The 12453-nt window shown below is 37.1% G+C and overlaps 1 protein-coding gene across 5 annotated transcripts in view; it reads left to right on the top strand.

Annotated features, from left to right (window-relative positions):
- The window catches only part of LOC109427584 (serine-rich adhesin for platelets), a 539771-nt gene that overhangs the window by 163844 nt on the left and 363474 nt on the right, over positions 1–12453 (top strand). The window contains exon 1 of one of the 5 annotated variants that reach the window (XR_002134229.4): positions 7300–8057. The exons of the other annotated variants lie outside the window; for them this stretch is intronic. The gene's annotated coding sequence lies outside the window, so the exon portion shown is untranslated. Of the gene's footprint in view, positions 1–7299; positions 8058–12453 lie in introns of those variants that run through there. 5 annotated transcript variants of the gene reach the window in all.

The following is a 12453-nucleotide window of genomic DNA, read 5'->3' as shown; positions in this document are numbered from 1 at the left end:
AAAGAATGGAAAGAATGGAAAGAATGGATAAAATGGAAAGAATGGAAAGAATGGAAAGAATGGAAAGGATGGAAAGAATGGAAACAATGGAAACAATGAAAACAATGGAAAGAATGGAAACAATGGAAACAATGGAATCAATGGAAACAATGGAAAGAATGGAAAGAATGGAAAGAATGGATAAAATGGAAAGAATGGAAAGAATGGAAAGAATGGAAAAAATAGAATGAATGGAATAGAATGAAATGGAATGAAATGGAATGGAGTATATAGTATTGAATGCAGAGAATGTAATGGAATGGAAGAGCGTAAGGGATATAATAAACTAAATGGAGAGAATGATGAAGTGTAGAATTAGCTTTAAGTTAAAATACACATTAACCTTGCAGGACGTGCGCCATCAAGCAACCGAAACTGTACCGCGCTCACGCTGCATACGAAAAGCGAGGTTTTTTGGAAGTGTGGTACTTTTTACAACAGCGCGCGCGCTGAAGGGTTAAGGAGTGAGTGGAATGAAGTGAATGAAAAGGACAGGATTGAATGGAAGGAATTGAATGAAATGGAATGAAACGAGTTGAACTCAAGAAACGAAAAGAAGGAAATAATGGACTAAAATGATAATATTGAAAATATAATATTACTAATGAATGTAATGAAACAAACGGAAAGAATATAAAAAAGTAATAAAATAAAAGGATAGAATTAATAGAATGAAGAGAATATTCCATTCCAGCATGAAAAGATATGAATGGAAAATTAATAAAGTATGAAAGGAAAATGAATGGAATATGAATGGAGAATAACTAGTGAATGAATAAATAGCGAATAGAGAGTGAATAGAGAATAAATAAGGTATGAAAAAATAGTAAAAAGTAAATGAATGGAGTATGAATAGAGAATAAAAATAAAAGAGAATAGAGATTGAATAAAGGAACAATAGAGAATGAATAGATAATTCATGCAGCAATGCATGACCTCACTCGTTTGACTTCCGAGCGGAGCCGTGTTAACGTGGTTGTCATATAAACGAGTTCATTTTCTGTAAACTCGGAACCGGTTAAACAACAAATGAACTCATACAAAGGCCTATCAATAGATAATAAATAAAAAAGCACTACACTTCGTCTTCAACCAGAGGCTGTACAGACTGAACATAACTTACACTAGACAATAAAGAATGCATAGAGAATTAATAGAGAAAGAATAGAGAATAAATACTGAATAAATAGAAATAAAAAAAATACTAAAAAGAGAATGGAAAATAAATAGAAAATGAATAGAGAATAGATTAATAATACAGCTTTCGCTCGATAACTGGGCTTTGTCGACAGTCCAGTAAGCGAGTGCCGCTCGATAACTGGACTGAGCTTCCGGAGCCGGAGTCTATTGTTATATTTTGTTTTGTTTACCGATTTGTAAAATGTGAGGTTATATTTCGCTTATTTTTGACAGATAACTGCTTTTTAACTCGATTTTGCCCCAGTTATCGAGCGCCCAGTTAAAAAGCAGTCCAGTTAAAGAGTGGTCAGTTATTGAGCGGATGCTGTAAACAAAAAAACGAATAGTGAATAAAAACAATAAATTAAGAATTAATAGAGGATGAACAGAAAAAAAAACAAATCAATAGATAATGAATAGAGAATGGATATGTAGTAGCCAGAGGTGTCAGCTTATGAGTTGTATATTTTGAGAGATTGGACAATTTGAAAGTCTTATCATACCGTGTGCGATTATCACTATTTTAGCGTGCACGAATGAATGCTTGTGAACGTGCTCTCGAAACGCTAACGCTTACTTGACACCTTGCGTGCGGGATGTAACAGAAACGTCAATCATGCGTAAGCATGTGCTGGATGGAAATTTAGATGAACTTCAGTTTAGTGAACGTTGTTGTGACGGACGGACGTCCGTGTTGGCTTGCGGTAAAAGCAGTGGAAAAAAAAATCGGCTGATGGCGGATCAGCCGAAAAAGAGAGTTCGGACACCACACCGTCGTCACCGGCTGTAGCTTTTATGTATAAAATTTCTGTCCCCTCTCGAGAGAGACGAACCAGCCAAGGGCTGAAAGTCTCTCAAATAAAGATAAATCAATCAATCAATCCCCTCTCGAGCAGCTTGTGTGGTCGTGTGGTTATGGTGCGCGCTCGTGAACATTTTTGTGGAGGGTCTAGGTTCGAATCCCGTTAGCGGCAAATTTTTGTTATTTGCCTTCTGATAATTTATCGCAATAACTTTACGGGCGATAAAGTTGGATAGCGAAAATGAAAAAAAAACTATTTTCAGTTTTTGGCTATCTTTGATCGGGGAAAACAGCAACGACCGATAAATATTTCTCACAGGAAAAGTAAAAGCAGAAAAAATCGGTTGCTCGAAAAACGTCGTTCATGTATTTTAGCGTCCTCTTCCCTAATATGCCCTGCATCGTCACAATTTCTCTAACATTCACATTTACCTACGCTCACTCACTCGCTCATCATTTTCTGGAAACTCCATCGTAGCACCCGGAACCCTCCGGATGTCCACTTCATCTGCTCCGTCCGAACTCCAACGAACCTTCACCCGAAGCCGCCGGGACTTTATTCAGGACAAGAGTGGAGAAGAAGGCGGATGTAGTAGCCAGAGGTGTCAGCTTATGAGTTGTATATTTTGAGAGATTGGACAATTTGAAAGTCTTATCATACCGTGTGCGATTATCACTATTTTAGCGTGCACGAATGAATGCTTGTGAACGTGCTCTCGAAACGCTAACGCTTACTTGACACCTTGCGTGCGGGATGTAACAGAAACGTCAATCATGCGTAAGCATGTGCTGGATGGAAATTTAGATGAACTTCAGTTTAGTGAACGTTGTTGTGACGGACGGACGTCCGTGTTGGCTTGCGGTAAAAGCAGTGGAAAAAAAATCGGCTGATGGCGGATCAGCCGAAAAAGAGAGTTCGGACACCACAATGGCGCAGCTGGTGTGGAAACATTGCGCTCTCACGGGAAGGCTGTAACGGAATATTTAAGTTGGTTTGGATCATTGTGATTAGGAAGAGTAAATGAAATTAGATCGGAAAATTCCCCGGTAAGACTCCCTGCCTGAAAAGCAGTGGAGTAGGCCGGATGGTGAAAAACGGATCCTCCGGTAAGACTTCCTGCCTGAAAATCAGTGGAGTAGGCCGGAAGGAGAAAAACGGATCCCCCGGTAAGACTCCCTGCCTGAACAACAGCAGAGTAGGCCGGAAGAAAAAAAAAAAAAGGATCCCCCGGAAAGACTCCCTGCCTCAGCAGCAGCAGAGTAGGCCGGAAGAAAAAAAAAGGATCCCCCGGTAAGACTCCCGCCTGAAAAGCAGTGGAGTAGGCCGGAAGGTGAAAAACGGATCCTCCGGTAAGACTCCCTGCCTGAAAAGTAGTGGAGTAGGCCGGAAGTTGAAAACGAATCCCCCGGTAAGACTCCCTGCCTGAACAGCAGCAGAGTAGGCCGGAACGTGGAATAACAGATTCCCCCGTAAGACTTCCTGCCAAAACGGCAATGGAGTAGACCGGGATGTAAGATCACAGACAAACAGATAATGTGATGATGATCACAGACAAACGGATGATGTGATGATGATCACAGACAAACAGACAATGTGATGATGATCACAGACAAACAGACGATGTGATGATGATCACAGACAAACAGACGATGTGATGATGATCACAGACAAACAGATGATGTGATGGTGATCACAGACAAACAGACAAGGTGATGATGATCACAGACAAACAGACGATGTGATGATGATCACAGACAAACAGACGATGTGATGATGATCACAGACAAACAGACGATGTGATGATGATCACAGACAAACAGATGATGTGATGGTGATCACAGACAAACAGACAATGTGATGATGATCACAGACAAACAGACAATGTGATGATGATCACAGACAAACAGACGATGTGATGATCATCACAGACAAACAGACGATGTGATGATGGTCACAGACAAACAGATGATGTGATGATGATCACAAACAAACAGGAGATGTGATGATGATCACAGACAAACAGACAATGTGATGATGATCACAGACAAACAGACAATGTGATGATGATCACAGACAAACAGACGATGTGATGATCATCACAGACAAACAGACGATGTGATGATGGTCACAGACAAACAGACGATGACGATGATCACAGACAAACAGATGATGACGATAATCACAGACAAACAGACAATGTGATGATGATCACAGACAAACAGACGACGTGATGATGATCACAGACAAACAGACGATGTGATAATGATCACAAACAAACAAATGATGTGATGATGATCACAGACAAACAGACGATGTGATGATGATCACAGACAAACAGATGATGTGATGATGATCAAAAACATACGATGTGATAATGATCACGTGATGATAATCACCTACAAACAGATGATGACGATGATCATGGACAAACAGATGATGTGATGATGATCACAGACAAATAGACGATGTGATGATGATCACAGACAAACAGATGATGTGATGATGATCACAGACAAACAGACGATGTGATGATGACCACAGACAAACAGACGATGTGATGATGATGAGGATATTTTTTTATTCAGGACAAGAGTGGAGAAGAAGGCGGATGTAGTAGCCAGAGGTGTCAGCTTATGAGTTGTATATTTTGAGAGATTGGACAATTTGAAAGTCTTATCATACCGTGTGCGATTATCACTATTTTAGCGTGCACGAATGAATGCTTGTGAACGTGCTCTCGAAACGCTAACGCTTACTTGACACCTTGCGTGCGGGATGTAACAGAAACGTCAATCATGCGTAAGCATGTGCTGGATGGAAATTTAGATGAACTTCAGTTTAGTGAACGTTGTTGTGACGGACGGACGTCCGTGTTGGCTTGCGGTAAAAGCAGTGGAAAAAAAATCGGCTGATGGCGGATCAGCCGAAAAAGAGAGTTCGGACACCACAGGATATAAAAAGGATAATGAATGAATAGATAATGAATAAATGTATAGTGATTAAAAAGAATAAAGGATAAATAGAGAATGAATAGAGAACAAATAGAGAAGGCATGGAGAATGAATAGAGAACGAATTTAAAAGGAATAGAGAATGAATAGAGAATGATTAGAGAATGAGTAGAGAATGAATAGAAAATCAATAGAGAATCAATAAAGAATGAATAGAGAATGAATAGTGAATGAATAGAGAATGAATAGAGAATAAAAAGAGAATGAATAGAGAATGATTAAAGAATGAATAGGGAATGAATAGAGAATGAATAGAGAATGAATAGAGAATGAATAGGGAATGAATAGAGAATGAATGGAGAATGAATAGAGAATGCATAGAGAATGAATAGAGAATGAATAGAGAATGAATAGAGAATGAATAGAGAATGAATAGAGAATGAATAGAGAATGAATAGAGAATGAATAGAGAATGAATAGAGAATGAATAGAGAATGAATAGAGAATGAATAGAGAATGAATGGAGACTGAATAGAGACTGAATAGAGAATGAATAGTGAATGAATAGTGAATGAATAGAGAATGAATAGAGAATGAATAGAGAATGAAAAGAGAATGAATAGAGAATGAATAGAGAATGAATAGAGAATGAATAGAGAATGAATACAGAATGAATAGAGAATAAATAGGGAATGAATAGAGAATGAATAGAGAATGAATAGAGGATGAATAGAGAATGAATAGAGAATGAATAGTGAATGAATAGAGAATGAATAGAGAATGAATAAAGAACGAATAGAGAATGAATAGAGAATGAATAGAGAATGAATAGAGATTGAATAGAGAATGGATAGAGAATGAATAGACAATGAATAGACAATGAATAGAGAATTAATAGAGAACGAATAGAGAATAAATAGAGATTGAACAGAGTATGAATAGAGAATAAATTGAGAATGAATGGAGGATGAATAGAGAATAAAAAGAGAATGAATAGAGAATGAATAGAGAATGAATAGAGAATGAATAGAGAATGAATAGAGAATCAATAGAGAATGAATAGAGAATGAATAGAGATTGAATAGAGAATGAATAGAGAATGAATAGAGAATGAATAGAGAATGAATATAGAATGAATAGAGATTGAATAGAGAATGAATAGAGAATGAATAGACAATGAATAGACAATGAATAGAGAATTAAAGGAGAACGAATAGAGAATAAATAGAGATTGAACAGAGTATGAATAGAGAATAAATTGAGAATGAATGGAGTATGAATAGAGAATGAGTAGAGAATGAATAGAGAATGAATAGAGAATGAATAGAGAATAAATAGAGAATGAATAGAGAATGAATAGAGAATGAATAGAGAATGAATAGAGAATGAATAGAGAATGAATAGAGAATGAATAGAGAATGCATAGATAATGAATAGAGAATGAATAGAGAATGAATAGACAATGAATATACAATGAATAGACAATGAATAGAGAATAAATAGAGAATGAACACAGAATGAATAGAGAATAAATAGAGAATGATTAGAGAATGAAAAGAGAATTAATAGAAAATGAATAGAAAATGATTATAGAATGTATAAAGAATGAATAGAGAATTATAAACAGAATGAATGGAGGATGAATAGAGAATGAATAGAGAATGAATAGAGAATAAATAGAGAATGAATAGAGAATGAATACAGAATAAATAGAGAATGAATAGAGAATAGAGAATGAATAGAGAATGAATAAACAATGAATAGACAATGAATAAAGAATGAATAGATAAGGAACAGAGAATGAATAGAGAATAAATAGAGAATGAATAGAGAATAAATAGAGAATTTATAGAAAATGAATACATAGAAAATAATTATAGAATGTATGAAAAATGAATAGAGAATTATAAACAGAATGAATAATGGATAGAGAACGAGTAGAGAATGAATAGAAAAAAAAATCAATCGAATAAATGAACGAATGAATGATGTTGAAATATCACTTAATTATTAGAAATAAGTACAATTTAATCATTTAATTTTTGGCTTATTAGAACAAGATTGTAGAAATCATACGATTCGGTTAATGCATACCCTCAGTTTTGCGATTCCGACTGAGAAGTTTTGATCGCGACGTGCGCGCACGCGAGAGAGGAGCAACAGCAACAACCCACTCGCCAACTCCTCCTCGCGTGTCGCGCGGTTTGTTGGTTTTTGCTGACTTGGGCGGCTTGGCTTGGAGTAAGCTCGTCCGCCGCGTCGTCGATGATCGGGCTTTTCGGGGTCTGACTGACTGGCTACGGCTTGCAAGTTTAATGTTTTCTTCGCGAGTCAGTTTCGCGTTGGCGGGCAGCCCATACAGACCACACGGATATTTTCTGGTGGATGGTTGAGCGCAAAAAGTTTCAAAAAGAATAACAGCAGAACCGAAACGAAAAAAAAAAACAAATCGCGCGCGCGTCTAAAGTCTTGTGAAGAGAGGGAACACGTAATCGCACACCGGTGCGGTGGAAGAGTGTCGAAAACTTGGAGAAGATCTGGAATAAAGAAAATCGTCGCACGTCGACAATCGTATGTCTTGCGAGTTACACTTTCAATGAGACGATTCAAGAGTGCGATTGCATCAACACACCGGGGATAGTTCAAGCACTTTTCTTTCCTCCGGCCCTTAGTTGGTTGTTTGGTTTCGCGGTCTGTTTCTTTGACCCCACAGATCCGGTGGCACAGCTAAGAAACCCCCTTGGAGACCAATTTAGCAGCAGCGGAAAAGCAAAACAGCAAAGCGTGTTTATACGAGTGCGCGAACTCCGAGCGAGCATCCGGAGGTGAAAGATTCAAGTGAGCATCGAAAATTTGCATCTTGCGCAAAGAACGTTTGAACGGCGTTGTTGTGCAGCTGTTCGCAGCTTCGCGGATCGGTGAAGAAGATTAGAAGAGCGTTAGTGGAAGAAGCGCGAAGTGTGCGGTGAGTTCATCCGACAAGAATTTCCGACCATCGTTGTTGGTTGGTGCAGACAGCTGTTCGGGATACAAGTTGGAACAAATCGAGTTTGACGTTGAAAGCTACGGGACATCCTGTCGTTTATGTAGGTTTTCTTTAGGCGTTCATCTGAGGTAATTGGGACAGGAAATGGTTTGGTCAAAGTGTGAACCTATAATTTTGAAGTGCATCTATCTTAACTACTCCATATGAGTACAGCATAGTTGCATAAAAACATAGTAGGGAAGGTGTACCAGTTTTCACTATTCCACAAGCGATGGAAAACAATAAGAACTTAACTACTCTTGTAAAGTGGTGTCTCAATTTATTATCCCCTGATCTTGTCTACTCCTGGTTTTGTACAAGGAAAAAAAATACCGTAAAAACGGGGTAACTTTGATAGTTTTTCAGAAATTTTTCCTAATATTTTTTGACGTAACAGGATTTTCTCTAGTTTTATATTTTTAAGTCCCAATATGGAAAATGAAAATATGTGCTTTTACTTCCCAAGGATGCCTTCAGGGACTCCTCCAGGAGGGGCGGAGCGGTTTTGGTCATGGTCTACGCTCCTCACAAATTTTGAATTTTTTGTATTATGAACGAAAGCCTACTAGAGAGAGAGAGAGAGTGAGAGAGAGAGACAGAGGGGGCTGACATGACCAAAAGTTGGTTCATGTGGATCATAAACGACCCTATTTACTTAAACGTTTATTTAAGGCTCATGCGCCAATAGGCATAACGGAGCCGAACTCATATGAAACTTTTTTACAACTTCAGACTTCGATCTTATTGACTATGTTAGATTTGGGGAACCGTAAAATAATAATATAATTATAATATTCGAGGAAGGGATAGGATGATGGGGGCTTTCGTTGACACTTGGCAGCGTGGTATGGTGTATTACTGCTGGTAGAACGTAGAGTGGAGAAACGACAACCTGTAGCGATACAAACAAACGATTTTCGAAGGGACACGAGGTGGACAAGTGGAACAGCAAGACTGGGGTATCAGACGAAAACTTCAGTTTGTTTCAAAAAGTCATACACAAGCTTCATGTACTTCAAGATCGAGTTTGTCCAACACATCTCTAATGTCTTCCTTTTCTGGTTTCCCTCGGGCCCTGAGGGATGCACATAAATCGGATCTGGCAGTACCGTATTCGGAGCATTCACACACAACATGCAGGGTTGTTACAACAGCGCGGATTTCGCGAATTTCGCGGATTTCGCGATTTTCGCGGATTTGGCGCGGATTTGCTCCTGGAATTCGGCCCTCGCGCGGATTTGGCGCGGAATTGATTTTGCTGTTCCGTCATGCAAATTTTGTACATGATTTTACTCTGATTTGTATAATAGGTTTTGTGTGAGATTGCCTTCTTTTGATCTAACATCCACCGCTTGACGAAACCCTACGACGAGCTTTGTTCTGTGAATCTTGTATATGAACATACTGAGAGTTAAGCCATTTTAGTGCTTGAAATAGCTTTTATTCCCGTTGATATGAATCCTAGAGCCTTTGGATTTTAAGCAATAAGTTTCAGTAATAATTCAACACGAAATTGATCTAGAAAGCTCTTAACTAAACCAGGTTTGTTAAATTACATCTATGTAGTTTATTGTCGTAGCAATAAACTTTATTTTACATAATTAATTTTTACAACATATGTAGGTGTATAAGTAAAACATGCTAGCACTCTTTCAACTTTATAAATGATCATCCGACATAACATATTATCTATTGGATTTAGAGGGATGAACTAAACTTCGAGCTCTACTCCTAATATTCTTAGAAATTCTATAACAAAATCCAAGTAATCATCAATAGTCTTCTTCAGTGTGTATCCCCGGAATTCGTCTAAGGATCTTTTCTGATATTGTTCTTAAAATCTTTCTTTTTTTGGGTTAATGCTTTTATCTATAAAAATCTCGAGTGATTTGTTTCGTAATGCTTGTTTTTTTGTCTGTAAAAAATTTCTGTAAAAATATCGGAAGGAAAAGAAAATTATCGAAAGAGTTTCTGACTCAACTATAACAATTTTTAGTTCCAAAGTCGTGCACGCTGGCTGTACTGTTGTTATACAGCGTGCACGGCATTGGAACAGAGGGGACAAATTCGCTACGTGCATGGATCGATTGATTTTTTGATCTTTTGAATACAAGTTTTTCAAAAAGTTTTAAAAAAAATTATTCTAGGAATTTCATTACAAATATTTCCCAGGAATTCAGTATAAATCCTTAGATAATAGGGTCCTAAAATGAAAAATATTTTCCCGCTTTTGGTGCATAACACGAAAGAGCTTGGTTTTCTGATCTCAATGGTAATTTTTCCGAACTTCAACAATAACAGAATAGTTAATAAACTCGAAAATAAAATAATGATGAGCAAGTCTTGTTTGACATTCGAGGTCAACCTTGACGTAACGAAAGTGAAACGGCGGGTTGCAAAAGACACCACATTGGCTCACTTTTGACAACAAATGTTCCTGTTTGACATACACGGTAAACAAAATTTACCCAAAAATGAGTGCTAAACAAGGAGTGTTGCAAAAATTATTAAAATTTTTGAAAATATATTTTATGGGCTTTACCTAATAGGAAAACTTAAAAAATGAGTAAACATGTCGTTTTAATCAATGCTTGATCGAATTATGCAGAAATTGAGATAGGCTTTTAGGAGCCTATTATAGAAAAACTGTCGAGGCATTATGAAATAAATTTATATAAAAAAATGATATTAATCCCTATGAGAAATAATGGTGAAAACCTTGGAGAAAAGCCCTGAGGAATTCATGGATAAATAACTGGACAAGTACCTGGAGAAATTCTAGAAAAAAATCCTGAAGGAATTTTAAACCAGCAAGAAAACCTTTAAAATAAAATGCAACATTGTCTTTCAGGAATTTTCCCAGAGTTTCCTCCAATAATTGCTGTAGGGATTTTTTAGTATTTTAACTGCGGAGGAAGGTATTATCTGTTTGTACAGGCATCTCCCCATGTGTTCCTCTTGGAATTTCTTCAATATTACCTCAACACGCTGTCCACAAACTACGTAGACTCATTTTTGAGCATTTCAGACTTTGTCCATACAAAATTTTCGGAATTAGTATGAAGCTTGACCCGTCCACCCCCGCCCCCTAACATTCTACATAATTCGTTGACGAGCCTAAGGTATTCTCCCTGGATAATACTTATCTAAAGTTTAAGTTTCTTTCTATAGTGTCTCACTGGGATTCTCCAGACATTACTATTTTTTTCAAATTTCTAAGAATTACCCTCATAATGTGCTACTCAAATACATGATCATTATTTTTAGAATTCCTTGAAAAATTGTATCAAATACTGTATATAAAAACTTCAGAAAATCTTTCCGTTTCAGAAATTTCTTCAAACATCTTTTGGTATATACTCCTGACAGACGGGCTCTGGCAGATTTTTCCAAAAACACTCTGTAGATTGCTACAGCGATTTCTAATCTAATCTAATCTAATCTCACACTAACGCAGCCATTACTTGAATGCATCCTGGAAAATGAAGACTTTTAAGTCTATCATTTTTCTTGTCTAACGGCCAGGCCAACTGCGCAGCATGTACCGCAGAGAAGATTTCAAGGGATAGAACGATTTCAACATAGTCAATATTTGAAAACATTCTACACCTTGAAATCGAGGGGAAAGATGGAAGCGTGGACCTCCCGTACCAAACGCTTCCAGATAATGATATAAATATTTAAATATGTTCGTATATATTAATATGGTGATGTGTACGATGATTTGCTAAAAGAGATTGATTAGTGCGCCTGGAATGGTTGGTAAGATTCACTGAAAAGAGAATAAAGGATTAAGCAATAAATATTGAATATGACATAAGTGATACGCTCGTTACAGTTACTATTTTTCAAAAAAGGTATTATTATGATTATTATGCAATAAAATTACCTGTATTCCCCTAAAAAAAGGTTTATTAGCAATTAAAAACAAAACATAAACATTACAAAAAATACATCAAATTTTAATCTGGAATGCTACCACTTTAGGCAACAAAACAGCGAGATTAAAATTTGACGCAATGTGGTAGATCTTACACCGTAACGCACCGTTCTAAGGTGATCTGCCCACGTTACGGGAACTGTAGATTGCTACAGCGATTTTACTAAAAATTCTTGAAGGAATATTGCTGAAAAAAACATGAAATAAAGTTGTGACAAAACGTCTTCAAATTGCAGAAAGCTTAGAACATTTTAGATGAATTGCGTTAATTTACGAATCGACAGTTCAGCTCCCACTCAATTAGTTCATTTCAGTTAAAAGTGCCTTTTCTTTATACACTATTGTAGATTGTTCAAATTTTATGTTTAACATATACGTAATGTAGAAAAATGAATCTTTACTTCTACACTCTCGCGGATTTGTCGCGAATTTAATTTCACAATCGCGCGGATTTGGCGCGGATTCAAATTTGGCTCGCGCGGATTTGGCGCGGATTTTTTTCCACGCTTCTCGTAAC

Source organism: Aedes albopictus, chromosome 2, assembly GCF_035046485.1.
Source record: "Aedes albopictus strain Foshan chromosome 2, AalbF5, whole genome shotgun sequence".
Classification (NCBI taxonomy): domain Eukaryota; kingdom Metazoa; phylum Arthropoda; class Insecta; order Diptera; family Culicidae; genus Aedes; species Aedes albopictus.
This window is presented reverse-complemented; position numbering and strand designations above follow the sequence as displayed.